Here is an 18,248-nt window from a genome sequence, read left to right as displayed (position 1 = left end):
AGCTTCCAGGTTTCTGCCTCTCTCTCTTTCCTGGCTGTCTCCTCCTTGCCACTGGCCTTTTTCCCCTTGCACCAGTGACCTTGAGTAACTCTAGGGCCACTTGACCTGAAGTAACCTCAAGCCTCAGTTCCGCAGCCCAGCTTTTCTCTAGTCTACCGGTTCTAGTCCCAGTTCTGGCAACGTTCACTCCTTACTTTCTCTCTCACCTTAACCTGCCCCCAGGTATCCCAAGTACCCCGAATACACACATACATACCATACCATCCAAATTAGGAACTCACCTGTGTGTATGTGTATGCGTAGGTGGGTGGTATGTGTGTGAACTGGTGAATATATATAATGTCATCGAATGTGCGATATACGAATTAGTGATCCGTGTATGTGTACGGAGTGTGTGGGTATTGACAAGTGATTGTTGTCTAATTTCTGGTGTGTGTATGTGCTTGAATTGGTAATAGGTATGCATGTGCCCAGGTTGGTTTGGATGTGTATGTGCCTGAGTTGGTTGTGTGTGTGGTTGTGTGTATGTGTGTGTATGCACCCAATTGATTTGCGTGTTTGTATTTGTGCAATTGTGTCACACCCTCCTGTCTAACAGCACAATATTGAGATCCTGAGGAGTTGGCCTGGCCCCACAGGACAACGTGCCTGTGGTTTTTTATGGGATAAAACTGTTGCAGGGGATCAAGCCATTGCAGCCCAATACTGAAGTCTCCACGTGCTGGTACCTGTAAAAACTGCATGTGATGCTTAGCTGGAGTTTTGACAATCAGCTGATTGTTGGCTGGAGCTGGAGACTGCCCTGGGATTGGTTCCAGACTTCAGTTTGGCCCCCAGCCTCAGTTGACAATCATTTGGTTATGGGCACCTGGTTTTCAACTTGCTGCCAAGTAAGATGTGTCCTGCCATTTGTGGAAGGATGAGAAATTGTTGGGAACATGGATCAGATCCCATCATGCCTTTAAATGAACATGTGCCAGCAGCCAGAGATTTACTCACCTAAAAGAAAAGAATAAAAGAAAAGAAAAAAGCCACATAATATGAAATTTGCTTTCATTCAGAAACTAGAGCAATCATTTTGACTAACAGTTTTTGACAACTAAATTTATATGATGTGCAACAGGAAACAACCTGTGTTATTGATTTTAAAGCACACTGCTAAATTTTTAATGCTGAATTTAGCTGACCAGCCAACCAGTAGACACAATCTGAGATTAAGATCTAGAGAGCCACAGTCAAAGACAAAAGTTGGTCAGTAAAATAAAACTCTTAATCTTTCAATTTCTGTTGTGACAGATCTGCATGCTGTCCTGGAGCAGGATCTAATACAGATTCCTGACCCTATTTGTGATATAAAATGATTACAAAAGGTTGAGTTCACACATTACTTTCACCCTACCTTTGGGCAAACAGCGTACTAAGCATTGCAACTGAAGAGCCTGAACTCATTCAAGAGTATGTTGGATACAGTCTGTGTAGTTGAGATGAGTTGTTCTTATAATAGTACTATAAAGAAATAAGGGGAACACCCCAAACTAAGAACAACAGTACATTTTCTGGACAGCTTTTGTTTGGCTGGCAGCAAACAGGGGCCAGAGATGTTCTGCAGGCATGTCTGGATGAATTATTCAGCGCAGCAGCACAGTTTGTCAGTTTTCTGGCAGAAAACTTTTCCCCCTAGGCTTTGGTAAATTCCCACCTACCAGATTACCTGCCAGATACCACCATCTCCAAGTCTTCAACACTCTCCCTCCTAATTCTCAGGGTAGCTCCATTTCAAATGATTTTTTTTAAAAGAACCTATGTTTAAAAAAAATATTATCAGAACTGAGAAAAACAGTTGGGTATAGAGCGCACAGCAAGAGTTCAGGGCTACTTGCTTTCAGAAGCTTCTGGGGACCAGCCAATTGGTACCTGGGGACACTACCCCTTGCTGAAGCATCCCTGAGAGGTCCCTGCACCCTCTATCCACTGCAGCAGTCTGGCAGTGGGGGCTGCTGCCTAGCTGTGAGCTGCTGCTGCCTGCAACAGCATGTGAACCCAAGGCTGCATACCTGCCAGACTGGGATGGGACTGCATGGCCAGTAGAGGCCAGCTGTCAGTGGGCTGTGGTTGCAAAGTTGCCTTGGTGTGGCACTACTGCCATGTGTGCCTCTGCCTGGCTATCTGGGCAGCTATCACCCAGAAAACGTTCCCATGCAGTGGCCTGCTTTGAACTGTCACAACATGTCCCAGGGGCCAGCCCTGAGCAGCCTCTTCTGCCTGGGTCCTGCCACTTGCTTCACTAGCAGGAATTCCAGTGTTCCCTATTTAAAACCTGCAAAATCTCTGAAAAAAAAATCCCAAATTCACTGTTTAAAATACTCCAAAATCTATGTTCCTCCATAATTAAGACAAAAGACCACTATACACACACACACACACACACACACACACACACACACACACACACATACAGAGAGAGAGAGAGAGAGAGAGAGAGAGAGAGAGAGAGATCAGTTGGGCAATGTTTTATTGATATATATTTACAATTGTAAAGCAACTTGGAAGCCTACCAGTGCCTCCATCATAATAAAATACATTCTAATTATCTGTACAGTTTGGCATTGACTTTGGGCTTCTCTGCCATAGAAAAATCAGAGCTGCCCCTATCCCCTTTGCTCACCAGGATGTGCAGCGTTGAGCAGCACTGATATGCCACTGTCCTGCCCCTGCCCTTGCCCCTCACTCTCAACCCACATCTTACCCCCACCCCATTTACCTCCTGCCCCACAGGGCCAAGAATGTGGGTGAGAGGTTTTTGGGGGTGGCTTAGAGGTGTGGGGTTTGTGGATGGACCGTGGGGGGAGTGTGGGTGTGGAGGGAGCTATGGTGGGGGGGCTGCTCAGGAGGGGTGGGTCCCCTGTCCCCTGCAGGGAGCAGCCCCCCTGCACACCTCATGGACTGCCCCCCCACATGGGTCACATGCCCCCCACAGGGGTCACAGCGACTGGGACCTGGGCTCTGTGCCAGGTATGTAGGGATGGGGGGAGCTGGAGGAGTAGGAGGGGGACTACTGAGGGTGCAGAGGACCATAGGGGGCAGCTTGTGGGGGGGGACTGCTGGCCACCCCCCCTGCATGGCTCCAGTCCCCCCCACTCACCCCACAGCTGGGTGCAACCCCCCACTTGCCTCCTGCATTCATGTGGATGTGCCCTTAAAGGTAATTCAGAATTCACTGTTCATTACCTGCTCAAGGTCTTTATAAAGCAAAAAAGTTACCAGAAATGAATGCATACAACAATAGCAGGCAAGGTTCTTTGAGTAGATGTGATATCTTTTATTAGATCAACTGAGTACTCCATTGGTTTAATAAATGATATCACATCTGCTCAAATAACCTTGCCTGTCTATGTCCTTAGACCAACACAGCTACAACCAAAAACCCTACAACAATAGCAGCAGCTTTCATTAACCTGCTCCCTTTCCCCAAGCAGATTTGGTTCTAAATAGTGCATCTCTTCTGAGTTGTCAGAATTGTCAGGTTGAGGAAAATGGGGAAGCAGCTGTGGCTCTCAGTGAAAAAAGGACAGGTAAGCACAAGCTGACTTCTGAGCTGCTGCTGCTTAATGTTTGTGCATCCATGTGCATAACCATCTGTATCACCATGCAGCACAGAAGTCATGTTTCAAGATATGAGTATTCCTGACTATGTGGTTCTGCAACACTTGCCCATATACTGGTTAAGCTCTTTGGAGTAAGGTGACCTGTATACCCATTACACAATATCTGCTTATCCTCACATTTTTGGCTTGAAAAAAAATCAGACTCTTAAAACCTTAAAAAAGTGCTGGACAGAAGACAGGAATAGCTTGAAAAGTGAACAGTTCAGACAGGCTCCTGAGACTTGAAATTCTCTAGACATGCTTAGAGAAAGATAGGGCCTTTTTAAATATCAAAAAAACAACCAAACAAACAATATAAATTGTTGGGCCAAGAGGGAAATGTTGGTCTTTTCAATCCCTCCAGTCATAATAATGCATATTTACATCCATCTCATTTCTTTGGCCTGAGTTTACAGAGACCCTTTGTTAACTAGCCTAGGAAATAAAGATTCAGAAAGAACTGCAGGGTCTCAGCCAGTGGCAAACTGACAGGGAGAGGGCAGTGGGGGGGGGTGCCCCTGGGCACTGGGTGTGCCCCTCCCCCCCCACTCAGCGATTGGCCAGGGGACCCCCTAGTCCCCCGCTCAGTGATCTGCTGTGGATGGGAAGGGGGAGGGTGCAAATGCAAGCATTGGCTCCCAGGTGCCAGAGACCCACAGTATGCCACTTGTCTCAGCCTCTTTTCAACAGCCTGTGGGCTTCTCTACATGGGGAAGCGGACCATAGCAGAATAGCAGCATAGCAACTATAGCAGAATAATCTGTCCCACTTTAGAGAGTCCCTTGTGGGAGACTCTGTTCCATAGTAAAAGTGATTTTATTGCAGAATCACTCCATGCAATATCCTGAAGGCTATCCACAGATGCATCTCAAGCAGGTGCAAGGAGGTGATCCTCCCCCTCTATACAACACTGGTTAGGCTGCAGTTGGAGTACTGCATCCAGTTCTGGGCACCACACTTCAGCAGGGATGTGGACAACATGGAGAGGGTCCAGAGGAGGGCCACCTGCATGATCAGGAGTCAGCAAGGCAGGCCCTATGAGGAGAGGTTAAGGGACCTGAACCTGTTCAACCTCCACAAGAGAAGGCTGAGGGGGGATTTAGTGGCCATTTACAAGCTAGTCAGGGGGTACCAACAGGCATTGGATGAGTCCCTGTTCCCCTGAGCACTACTAGGAGTAACAAGAAACAACGGTCACAAGCTGGCAGAGGGTAGATTTAGCCTAGATATCAGAAGGCACTACTTCACTGTCAGGGCAGCTAGGATCTGGAACCAACTTCCAAGAGAAGTGGTGCTGGCTCCTACCCTGGGGGTCTTTAAGAGGAGGCTGGATGAACCCTGACCGGGGTCATTTGACCCCAGTACTCTTTCCTGCCATGGCAGGGGGTTGGATTTGATGATCTGCTCAGGTCCCTTCCAACCTGACTCAAGAAGTCTATGGGCCAATGAGAGGCAAAGTGCTGCTCGACCTGGTACTGGCTACTGGGGATGACCTAGTCGGCAACCTAGTGATCGATGGGAAGCTGGGTGACAGCGACCACGAGCTGATCACCTTCACCATCCGCTGAAAAGCTGGCAAGTCAGTCAGCAACACGCAAGTCCTTGACTTCAGGAAAGCCGACTTTGACAAGCTCAGGAGGCTTGTCAGTGAGGCCCTAAGGGACTGTGACGACAGGGAGAGGGGAGTTCAAGAAGAGTGGTTGCTCCTCAAGGGAGCGATCGTCAACGCACAAACTAAGTCTATTCCATCTCGGAGGAAAGGCAGCAAGAGGGCACAGCAGCCCCCCTGGCTCTCCAGGGACCTAGCAGACCTCCTGAGGCTAAAAAGAAAGGCCTACAAAGGATGGAGGATGGGAGTCACCTCCAAGGAGGATTATTCTGCACTGGTCCGGTCCTGTAGGGAGCTGACCAGGAAAGCCAAGGCTGCAATGGAACTCCAGCTAGCTTTGAGCATCAAGGACAATAAAAAGTCCTTTTTCAGATATGTGGGGAGCCGGAGGAAAAGCAGGGGCAACGTTGGACCCCTGCTGAACCAGATGGGGCAACTGACAACTGACGCCCAGGAAAAAGCCAACCTATTAAATAGGTACTTTGCATCGGTCTTTCATTAGTCCCATGGGACGCCCAAGCCTGCTACTGGGCCAGGAAGTCCAGGTGAGGGTGATCCCCTGCCCTCCATTAATGCTGACTTCGTGAAGGAACATCTTGAGAAGCTGGATACCTTCAAGTCAGCCGGCCCTGACAATCTTCACCCCAGGGTATTCAAGGAGCTGGCGAGCATCATAGCCCAGCCTCTAGCACGGATCTTTGAAAACTCTTGGCGCTCTGGTGTAGTGCCCAAAGACTGGAAGAAGGCCAATGTGGTGCCTATCTTCAAGAAAGGGAGGAAAGTGGATCCGGCTAACTATAGGCCCATCAGCCTGACTTCTATCCCGGGGAAGATCTTAGAAAAGTTTATTAAAGAGGCCATCCTTAATGGACTGGCCGACGCCAACATCTTAAGGGATAGCCAGCATGGGTTTGTTGCGGGTAGGTCTTGCTTGACCAATCTCATTTCCTTCTACGACCAGGTGACCTATCACCTGGACAAGGCAGATGAGATTGATGTCATATATCTTGACTTCAAAAAAGCCTTCGATCTGGTGTCCCATGATCACCTCTTGGAGAAACTGGCCAATTGTCGCCTTGGGTCCTCCACGATCCACTGGCTGGAAAATTGGCTCTGGGGTCAGACCCAGAGGGTAGTAATTGATGGAAGTCACTCATCGTGGTGTCCTGTGACCAGTGGGGTCCCCCAGGGCTCTGTCCTTGGACCCATACTGTTCAACATCTTCATTAATGATGTGGACACTGGAGTCAGAAGCGGACTGGCCAAGTTCGCAGATGACACCAAACTTTGGGGCAAAGCATCCACACCAGAAGACGAGCGGACGATCCAGGCTGACCTGGACAGGCTCAGCAAGTGGGCGGACGAGAATCTGATGGTGTTCAACGCCGATAAATGCAAGGTTCTCCACCTTGGGAAAAAAAACTTGCAGCATCCTTATAGGCTCGGCAGTGCTATGTTGGCTAGCACTATGGAAGAAAGAGACTTGGGGGTCATCATTGACCACAAGATGAACATGAGCCTGCAATGCGATGCTGCAGCTAGTAAAGCAACCAAAACGCTGGCTTGCATCCATAGATGCTTCTCAAGCAAATCCCGGGACGTCATTCTCCCCCTGTACTCGGCCTTAGTGAGGCCGCAGCTGGAGTACTGCGTCCAGTTTTGGGCTCCACAATTCAAAAAGGATGTGGAGAAGCTTGAGAGAGTCCAGAGAAGAGCCACGCGCATGATCAGAGGTCAGGGAAGCAGACCCTACGATGACAGGCTGAGAGCCCTGGGTCTCTTTAGCCTGGAAAAGCGCAGGCTCAGGGGTGATCTGATGGCCACCTACAAGTTTATCAGGGGTGACCACCAGTATCTGGGGGAACGTTTGTTCACCAGAGCGCCCCAAGGGATGACGAGGTCAAATGGTCACAAACTACTACAAGATCGTTTCAGGCTGGACATAAGGAAGAATTTCTTTACTGTCCGAGCCCCCAAGGTCTGGAACAGCCTGCCACCGGAGGTGGTTCAAGCGCCTTCATTGAACACCTTCAAGATGAAACTGGATGCTTATCTTGCTGGGATCCTATGACACCAGCTGACTTCCTGCCCTTTGGATGGGGGGCTGGACTCGATGATCTTCTGAGGTCCCTTCCAGCCCTAATGTCTATGAAATCTATGAAATCTATGAAACCCTACCGCCTATGAAACTATGACATATATTACACATAAACAGTTTAAGTGATCAGAAATTGGTTTAAACCTATAACAGAACAGATGATCAGTGCACATAAACCAGTTTGAAAATGGCTGAAACCAGTTTGAGATAAACCTGGTTGAATGTAGTATTAGACTTAATTGATTTGGATCAAACCGGCTTATGCAATGTGTGCCCCAGACCCCTTGCTGGTTTAAGATAAACCAGACACCTACAACATTCTGCCATGCTCTCTGGGCTGGGTGAGGTGGGGTTCCACAGCAGGGCTGGCCCCTCCCCTCTGCTCCCTGGCTACAGCTCTGGCAGAGACTTGCAGGATGCTCCCCCCACTCTCCTTCACCACTCCCTGCTAAGCAGGAATTCTCCCCACCCTTTTGCTTGCTGAGGAGGTGTCTGTGTATTAGCTAGCAGACTACAGTTCCTGCTGAATCAACAGGTAGAATCTACAGGTAGCTGGTAATGTCCCTCAGTTCTTTTCTTAATGGGGTGATAAACACTGTTTTATGGGGTGATAAACACTGTTACCAATTCCCTGCTGGACTAATCAGAGCATCCTGCTGGGGTCTGCCCTTCCCCTTCCCCCCAGCTCAGCCCTGTGGAAGGGGGAGGAGGGCTGCTCTAGTACCCCCTGGCTTCTAGCCTGAGTCACTGCAGGCATGTGCCTGCATGTCTGGGATGCCCGTGCAGTTACAAACCAGTTCAGCCTAGCCAGGTTAGACTAACCTACAAAGATTGAATCAATTCAGGCTCATGCTTTTTGAATGTCTGTCCCTAGCCTATGTGGACAAGCCCCAAGTAAAGATTTACTTCTATATCCTTTACAATGACTCTTGACAACACTGCAGTAACCCATGAGCTTCAGAGATCCCCTCTGTTGTGCAGCGTCTATTTACATTTATAAAATGTACTCTCTCAGCATACATACAAAACCTTTCCATTGAATACAGCTCGGCATTTTAAATTGGATTATCTTCCCCACTGATGCAGCCCAATAAAACTGATAAATCATGAATTTTTTGCTCTTAACCTACTCTTATTCTCAAAGACCCATCAACAGGCTTTGCAGCATGCCCTGAAGGTCACCGAACTTGGGCTCAACTGATCTTAGTTGCAGGAGTATCATACAAGGAGAAATGTGGTCTGCAAGGTTACCAGAATGCAAACCACTTAGGAATTTAAACTAACTCTGTGAATTGCACATAGAAGATGTTTTCCCCGCAGGAAACAACACTAAGAAAGTAGATAGGCATAGTCTGCACCAGGTGAAATTTCTGAGTGCTCTTCAGATACAGCCCCATGCAATAATCTATGCTGGACCTGATGAAAGCATGGACAGTTGTGGTAGAGTCTGCAGTCCTTTTGATTAGTGCAGAGAGGAAAAAAATGCACTGCTTATGCTGCTAACATTATCTTCTGGAGACTCAGAAGCAGCTCTGAATCTAAATGGCCTGCCAAATTTAGGCACAGAGATGCTAGAGTTTTACATTACTAACTTTAAGGAAGAATATCAGTTTTGAATACCAAAAAATTTAGGCAAATGTTTTAATTGTAAACATACAGGAGATATTTGTCACTTGATTTCTCTTTTCCTCTACATATCCAGACAGATTTTAAGATGCTTTTGGCCCTTTCCACCCTTATAAAATGCTTTAGATCTGGACCCAACTATAGGAATTAGCAAATATTCCTCCAGTTGTAAACGAATGAACCAGGTAAGCTGCTGAGCCCAGTTACCAAGGCAACTGTAAAACTGTACAGTCTGTTTGCACTTATTATAAATTTAAAAAAGAGTGTTCAAAGTCCTGGATTCTGCTGTGCTCCAAGTAATTATATTCATAAGGTGCTTGTATGCTGCAAGAGTAGCAAGTTCAAAACAGCTTATCCATTTTCCACAGACCAAATTAACCGTGAAAACTGACCAATTTAAGAACGTAATTATCACAGACTAATTTAGCAAACCACGCAATCATTATTACATGGACTGAGATAGCCTCAGCCTGGGCTCTGAGAGTTCTGTTATCCAATGCTTTATAACAGAAATTCTATGGCTGGTGAAGGACAGAATACTTTTACTTAAGCTTCCATTCTGCCAAAATACTGCTCTGAACTGCTAGCAAAATCTCAACCATAGTTTCCTTTTTCTTATTTCCATGTGGAAGAATCCGTCTTTCCATCATGCATTATTGATCACCACTGAAACAATCAATCACATTTTGTAGGTGATGCTCTGTTATATTTTAAAGGAGGGAAATCTGTAATGCAAACGTGCCTAATCTGTGGTTCCCAAAGCTGTAAACCAAGTAACCAACAGTAACCAGGTTACAAGCATTTTATTGGATCGTGGAAAAGAACTGTGCTTGTTAAGCCATGGTATGTGACATTTAAAAGTGAACACAATTGAACAACTGAAACTCTCCTTCCTTAGGAGCAGCTCTGACAGGACACTGATGGGCCTACACCATTAGAGAACTCTTGAGCTGCTGCTAACCATTTTCTGCTGAAAATCCAGTAGCAACCCTCCTGATTGCCTTTTGTCTTGAAAGGCAGGGGCAGGGGTGGGAGCAGGGAAAAGAATGTATAGCTTGGGTAGATTCATTGTCTGCTTTCCCTGACAGGCTACAGAAGACTATGATTAGAAGCTCAACTGAATCTGCATGAGTCTTGGGGACACTCAGCAAAGCTTGTCACCTCTTGTATGTGTCCATCCCGGGCAATCTGGAGGCGGGGTGCAGGGGTGTTCAAATGTAAACTCCCAATGACCAGAGAATTCAGCCTTCAATACGTTCATTAAACAGGTCACAAGCTTCAATGGTGACCTCTCATTGCCTTTGATTTTGCTTGGATTTCCTTTAATATTTCCAAAGACTGAAGCCACAAAGACCCATGCATAGTGATGGAAGTATGTGTGCTGCCATACCTCAAACCTTAGAAGGTGGCCCATAGTGAGCCTAGGTGACTAAATGGCCTTCAGACATAGAATGCCAGCTCTTTCTGGGAGGATTTTTATAATACCTTGTCTCAAATAAAATAAGTTTATTTAGATTTCATAGGCATAAGAGCTGGAAGGGACCTTGGAAGATCATTGAGTTCAGCCCCCTGCCCCAGGGGCAGGAAGTCAGCAGGTGCCATTGGATCCCAGCAAGATAAACATTCGAATGTCTCTTGAAGGTGTTTAAAGTAGGTGCTTGAACCACCTATTCCAGACCTTGGGGGTTCCGACTGTAAAGAAGTTCTTATGTCCAGCCTGAAATGGTCCTGAAGGAGTTTGTGACCATTTGACCTTGTCATCCTCTCGGGTGCTCTGGTGAACAGATATTCCCCCAGATCCCCAGGTGAGCACCCCTGATAAACTTATAGGCAGCCACCAGATCACACCTGAGCCTGCGCTTTTCCAGGCTGAAGAGTCCCATAGCTCTCAGCCTCTCATCATAAGTTCTGTTTTCCTGACCTCTGATCATGTGCGTGGCTCTCCTCTGGACTCTCTCAAGCTTCTCCACATCCTTTTTGAATCACGGAGCCCAAAACTGGATGCATTACTCCAGCTGTGGCCTCACCAAGGCTGAGTACAATGGGAGAATGACATCCTGGGATTTGCTCGAGAAGCATCTACGAATGCAAGCCAGCATTTTGCTCGCTTTACTAGCTGCAGCATCACATTGAAGGCTCATGTTCATTTTGTGGTCAATCATAACCCCCAAGTCCTTTTCATCCGTAGTGCTAGCAAGCATAGCACTGCCAACCCTATAAGTGTGCTGTGGGTTTTTCTTCCCAAAGTGGAAAACCTAGCATTTTTCAGTGTTAAACAGCATCAGGTTCTTGTCCGCCCATTTCCTAAGCCTGTCAAGGTCAGCCTGGATCGCCCTCCTGTTCTTAGGTGTGGACGCTTTACCCCAGAGTTAGGTGTCATCAGCAAACTTGGCCAGTCTGCTTCTGATAAAAATGTCCACATCATTAATGAAGATGTTGAATAGTGTTGGCCCAAGGACAGAGCCTGAGGGACCCCACTGGTCACAGGGCACCACGATGATTGACTTCCGTCAAACACCACCCTCTGGGTCTGACCATGGAGCCAATTCCCCAGCCAGCGGATCATGGTGGATCCGAGGCTGCAGTTGGCCAGTTTTGCCAAGAGGTGATCATGGGACACCAGATCAAAGGCTTTTTTAAAGTCAAGATATACCACATCAATCTCTTCTCCCTTGTCCAGGTGATAGGTCACTTGGTCATAAAAGGAAATAAGATTGGTCAAGCAAGATCTACCCACAACAAAGCCATGCTGGCTATCTCTCAGGATGCTGCCATCAGCCAGTCTGTTAAGAATGGCCTCTCTGATAATCTTTTCTAAGACCTTCCCTAGAATAGAGGTCAGGCTGATGGGCCTGTAGTTTGCCGGATCCACTTTCCTCCCCTTCTTGAAGATAGGCACCACATTGGCCTTCTTCTAGTCTTTGGGCACTTCACCAGAGTGCCAGGAGCTCTCGAAGAGAGCTTGTGTCAGTGGCTGAGATATGCTACTTGCCAGCTTCTTGCATACCCTGTGGTGTAAGCTGTCAGGGCCAGCTGATTTGAAGGTGTCCAGCCTCTCAAAGTGTTCCTTCACAAGGTCAGCATTGATGGAGGGTACGGAATTATCCTCACCCAGGCATTCCTGTCCTATAATGGGCAGGGGTGCCCCTTGGGACTGGTGAAAAACCAGTGCAAAGTACTCATTTAGCAAGTTGGCTTTTTCCTGGGCATCAGTTGTGATTTGTCCCACCTGGTTTAACAGGGGTCCAATGTTGCCCTTGCTTTTCCTCTGGGTCTCCACATATCTAAAAAAGGACTTCTTATTGTCCTTGATACTTGTATCTAGTTGGAGTTCCGTTGCAGCCTTGGCTTTCCTGGTTTGCTCCCTGCACGTCCAGACCAGTTCAGAATATTCCTCCTTGGAGGTGGATCCAGTCCTCCATCCTTTGTAGGTCTTTCTTTTTAGATGCAGGAGGTCCGCTAGTTCCCTGCAGAGCCAAGGGGGCTGCTGTGCCCTTTTGCTGCCTTTCCTCTGAGCTGGAATAGCCTTAGCTTGTGCATCCAGGATTGCTCCATTGAGGAGCAACCACTCATCCTGAACTCCCCTCCCCTTTGGGGCGTGGTCCCTTAGAACCTCACCTACCAGTCTCCTGAGCTTGTCAAAGTCAGCTTTCCTGAAGTCAAGGACTTCTGTATTGCTGACTGACTTGCCAGCTTTATGGTGGATGGTGAAGGTGATCAGCTCATGGTCACTGTCACCCAGCTTCCCTTCGATCATTAGGTCACTGATTAGGCCGTCCCCCATAGCCAGTACCAGGTCAAGCCGCGCTTGACCTCTTGTTGGCTCATCAACTTCTTGTGTCAGGAAGAGCTCATTCATGCACGAGAGAAAGCTTTGTGACTGCTCTGATTTGGCTGAGTGCTCTTCCCACGAGATGTCCGGGTAGTTGAAGTCTCCCATGACAACCATGCACCGGGAGTGCGCAGCTTCAGTCAATTGCCTGGTGAGCTCCTGGTCAAGATCTTGATCCTGGGTAGGAGGATCACATTACCTCTGTCCTTTGGCCCCATAAATGTCCCTCCAGGTCCCTGGAGGGACCTGCAGGAGCTGCTCTCCACCACATTGCCTGGCTGCTATGTGCATGTGTGCGTGCATACATGCACATGGCACCACCTGCTCTCTGCATCTTGCTCCCCCCAGGCCCAAGCAGACCTATGCAGGCTGAAACTCTGCCAGCCTGCTAGGGAAAACCCATGGTTTCTTGGTTTTTCTCCTTTAGAGGAGTTTGTCCATGGCAAATGGACAACCCAGATCCCTGGTTATGATGGAGAGTGTTCCTCATATGACATGTGTCTGTATTTATAGGGATTCATAGATTCATAGATGTTAGGCTCAGAAGGAACTTCAGTAGATCGTTGAGTCCAACCCCCTGCCCTGGGCAGGAAAGAATGCTGGGGTCAGATGACCCATGCTAGGTGCTTTTCCAGTCTCCTCTTGAAGACCCCCAAGGTATGGAGAATACTACCTCCCTTGGAAGCCCATTCGAAATTCTGGCAACCCTTTCTGTGAAGAAGTTCTTTCTAATATCCAACCTAAAGCTGCTCTCCATGACTTTGTGGCCATTCATCGTAGTTACTCCAGGGGGTGCCCTAGTAAATAGAGCATCTCTGACTCCCTGCTGTCCTCCTCTGATGAATTTACAGGCAGCCACAAGATCACCTCTCAGACTTTTCTTGCAAAGGCTGAAGAGATCTAGGTCCCTCAGTCTCTCCTCATAGGGCCTTGCCTGCAGGCCTCTAACTATACAAGTGGCCGTCCTCTGAATCCTCTCAAGATTCTCCGCATCTCTCTTGAAGTGCAGCACCCAAAACTGGATGCGGTACTCCAACTGTGGCCTGATCAGTGCCGCATAAAGGGGAATCATCACCTCCCTGGACCTGTTCATCATGCATCTGCCAATGCATGATAAAATACAGTTAGCCTTGTCGATCATTTCATCACACTGATGACTCGTGTTCATCTTGGAGTCCAGGGGTGGCGCAGCAAGGAAGACCTGACTGTAGCTGTATACTACAGGCCACCTAACCAACGGGAGGAACTTGATCTAGCATTCACCCATGAACTAACAGAGGCCGCACGTGCACGGGACATGGCTGTCATGGGTGACTTTAACTACCCAGGCATCTCCTGGGAGGAATGCTTGGCCAGCTCAGATCGATGATGATCCTTCCTGACCAGCACCAAAGGGGTTTTTTTGACTCAGGTGCACAGGCCAACTAGAGGCAATGCAGTTCTTGACCTGGTCCTGGCCAAAGGGGATGACCTGATGACCAACTTAAACATAGAGGGAAGCCTAGGTGATAGTGACCATGAAATCATTACATTCATGATCCATTGCAAGGCTAACAAAACAGATACCAAGCTCAAAGTCTTAGACTTAAAAAATGCAAATTTTAATAAGCTCAGGTCACTAGTAGAGAATACCCTGAGAGACCAAGGACCACGGGTAAAAGGGAGCATGAAAAGCAGCTTCTTTGGGTCCAGTAATGGGGCCCCCATCTGAAAGCCAGAGATAGGCCTACTCCATTGGAGCTGTGAGTTAACTGGGAAAGGGTTCCCACAGGGGAGCTAGCAGAGGTCCCTACAGGGCAGGGGTTCCAATCCAGCCCACAAACTCTGACCTTCTCCCCACTGGAGCTGCATGAGGTTCCTTACCATTAAAGGGAAAGTCTTGTAGGGACACGGAATACCTTGAAAGGTGTGCAAGCACCTTATATTTTGTCCGAGAGCCTCATATGTTGTTACTGTCAATTATTATTGTTCAATTGTTATATACATGCACATGGGTATGTTTATCTTTTTGAATCCCTGATGATATTTCCCATGGGGTTGTTCCCTCGTGTTTATTCTGCTGACTAGTTGTATTTACTTGTATGAACCTAACCTAAATTAGTTAATCGCCCATGTGGGTTTGAAGCCTTAGTAAAGGGAACAATCCTATTATACAGTATAGCCTTAATGCAAATTTGTATAGTGCGTGTGTGTGTGTGTGTGTGTGTGTGTTCGTTCATATGTATGTGTACACACACACACACACACACACACACACACACACAGAGTAAAAACTCTGTTATCTGGCATCCATGGGGAATGGGGGGGTGCCAGTTAATCAAGTATGCTGGTTATCTGAGAGTTACACTTATCTCCAGCCTGGTGGGTTGGAGACATCTTTGCCTGTTCGGGTCGCCACCCCTCCCAATGCAACTGGTTTCATAGATTTCATAGACATTAGGGCTGGAAGGGACCTCGGAAGATCATCGAGTCCAGCCTCCTGCCCAAAGGGCAGGAAGTCAGCTGGGGTCATAGGATCCCAGCAAGATAAGCATCCAGTTTCATCTTGAAGGTGTTCAATGAAGGCGCTTGAACCACCTCCGGTGGCAGGCTGTTCCAGACCTTGGGGGCTCGGACAGTAAAGAAATTCTTCCTTATGTCCAGCCTGAAACGATCTTGTAGTAGTTTGTGACCATTTGACCTCGTCATCCCTTGGGGCGCTCTGGTGAACAAACGTTCCCCCAGATACTGGTGGTTACCCCTGATAAACTTGTAGGTGGCCATCAGATCACCCCTGAGCCTGCGCTTTTCCAGGCTAAAGAGCCCCAGGGCTCTCAGCCTGTCATCGTAGGGTCTGCTTCCCTGACCTCTGATCATACGTGTGGCTCTCCTCTGGATTCTCTCAAGCTTCTCCACATCCTTTTTGAATTGTGGAGCCCAAAACTGGACGCAGTACTCCAGCTGCGGCCTCACTAAGGCCCAGTACACGGGGAGAATGATGTCCTGGGATTTGCTTGAGAAGCATCTATGGATGCAAGCCAGCGTTTTGGTCACTTTACTAGCCACAGCATTGCATTGCAGGCTCAATGATGACCCCCAAGTCTCTTTCTTCCATAGTGCTAGCCAACATAGCACTGCCGAGCCTATAAGGATGCTGCAGGTTTTTTTTCCCAAGGTGGAGAACCTTGCATTTATCGGCGTTGAACACCATCAGATTCTCGTCCGCCCACTTGCTGAGCCTGTCCAGGTCAGCCTGGATCATCCGCCTGTCTTCTGGTGTGGATGCTTTGCCCCAAAGTTTGGTGTCATCTGCGAACGTGGCCAGTCCGCTTCTGACTCCAGTGTCCACATCATTAATGAAGATGTTGAACAGTATGGGTCCAAGGACAGAGCCTTGGGGGACCCCACTGGTCACAGGACACCACGATGAGTGACTTCCATCAATTACTACCCTCTGGGTCTGACCACGGAGCCAATTTTCCAGCCAGTGGATCGTGGAGGACCCAAGGCGACAATTGGCCAGTTTCTCCAAGAGGTGATCATGGGAAACCAGATCAAAGGCTTTTTTGAAGTCAAGATATATAACATCGATCTCTTCTCCCTTGTCCAGGTGATAGGTTACCTGGTCGTAGAAGGAAATGAGATTGGTCAAGCAAGACCTACCCGCAACAAACCCGTGCTGGCTATCTCTTAAGATGTTGGCATCAGCCAGTCCATTAAGGATGGCCTCTTTAATAAACTTTTCTAAGATCTTCCCCGGGATAGAAGTCAGGCTGATGGGCCTATAGTTAGCCGGATCCACTTTCCTCCCTTTCTTGAAGATAGGCACCACATTGGCCTTCTTCCAGTCTTTGGGCACTACACCAGAGCGCCAAGAGTTTTCAAAGATCCATGCTAGAGGCTGGGCTATGATGCTCACCAGCTCCTTGAGTACCCTGAGGTGAAGATTGTCAGGGCCGGCTGACTTGAAGGTATCCAGCTTCTCAAGATGTTCCTTCACGAAGTCAGCATTAATGGAGGGCAGGGGATCACCCTCACCCGGACTTCCCTGTCCCGTAGCGGGCATGGGCGTCCCATGGGACTGATGAAAGACCGATGCAAAGTACCTATTTAATAGGTTGGCCTTTTCCTGGGCATCAGTTGTCAGTTGCCCCATCTGGTTCAGCGGGGGTCCAATGTTGCCCTTTCTTTTCCTCCGGCTCCCCACATATCTGAAAAAAGGACTTTTTATTGTCCTGGGCTTTCACTCTCTGGCATCAGTGTGCCAGGGGACAGGGAAGGGGGCTCTGTGTGGGCTGCTTTGCCCCAGGCCACGGTCCATGAGGAAGAAGTGGGACTTCCAGTTTCGCTTTGGCCACATCAATCAGCAGGTGGTACGTAAAATGACATACAGAGATGACCCAAGCAGGGTGCAGGATGCAGGGCAAATCAGCCCATGCAGGGCCCTGCCCCCACTCTGATCCCAGGCCAAAAGAAGCTGCTGTCACCATTGGCAGTGGCGGTGTTGGTGGCGGGAGGGAGGGTGTAGTGAGTAGCTGGATGTGGAGCTGCCACTCCACCCGGCTCTGTGCCTCTGGTGCTCTTCCTGGCTCTGTGGGGCTCCCCAAAGCATGGGGCCTGGGGCGTTCACCCCAATTTCCCCCCCCGGGGATGGCCCTGATGACAGATGCTGGTTCATAGAGCATTCCAGATGGTAAAGTGCTGGATAACACAGCTTTTATTGTATACACACATACACATATACACACACACACACACACACACGTATACACACATACACATCTATACATACATACATAAGGGATGTGCGAAGCGGGCCCTATTTGATTTGGATTCGGCCCAAATCAGAGACAGTGATTTAATTTGTCGATTCAGATCACTATCCCTGATTCAATTTGACGGAATCTGAATGTGAAGATTCGATGCTGATTTGGAGAATGCTGGGGTGCATGGAGCATCCCACAGGAGTGTGTGTGGGGGGGCCTCCATATGCTCAGCAGCAAACCCAGAAGTGGACCGTGAGTACTTCCTGTCCACTTCCAGGTCCACCAGGGAGCACGCTGGGGCCCCCCCTACCCTCCTCTGGCTCAGCCATCAACTTCTGGGGGGACCCTGGGTGCCCGCCCAGGCCCATGAGGCACCAGTTGCTGAGCTGGAGGTGCATGGGGAGGAGTGCCTGCATGGTCCCTGGTGGACCCAGAAGTGGACTGAAGGTGCTTCTGGTTCACTTCCAGGTCTGCTGCAGAGCATTCTGGGGAACTCCCTGCACTGCTGTGGGATGCTCCATGTTCCCCAGCATCGCAGCATTCATAAGCTGCCTCCTACCTAGAGGTATGTAGAAAAAACATTTAAAGCTGTGTCTATGTCCAAATAGCCGAATCTTTCTGAATCTCTCTGGATCAATTCGGAGTGTTCCAATTCAATTTAGAGAGATTAAAGGGTCCTTTGATTCAGTTTGGA

General features: G+C 48.4%; 1 protein-coding gene across 4 annotated transcripts in view; it reads right to left on the bottom strand.

The window, feature by feature from the left end:
- The window catches only part of ATP10B (ATPase phospholipid transporting 10B (putative)), a 310,708-nt gene that overhangs the window by 133,258 nt on the left and 159,202 nt on the right, over nucleotides 1-18,248 (bottom strand). The window contains exon 3 of one of the 4 annotated variants that reach the window (XM_059733475.1): nucleotides 729-999. The exons of the other annotated variants lie outside the window; for them this stretch is intronic. The gene's annotated coding sequence lies outside the window, so the exon portion shown is untranslated. The remainder of the gene's footprint in view (nucleotides 1-728; nucleotides 1,000-18,248) is intronic. 4 annotated transcript variants of the gene reach the window in all.

This window comes from Alligator mississippiensis, chromosome 9 (assembly GCF_030867095.1).
Source record: "Alligator mississippiensis isolate rAllMis1 chromosome 9, rAllMis1, whole genome shotgun sequence".
NCBI classification, from domain to species: Eukaryota; Metazoa; Chordata; order Crocodylia; family Alligatoridae; genus Alligator; species Alligator mississippiensis.
This window is presented reverse-complemented; position numbering and strand designations above follow the sequence as displayed.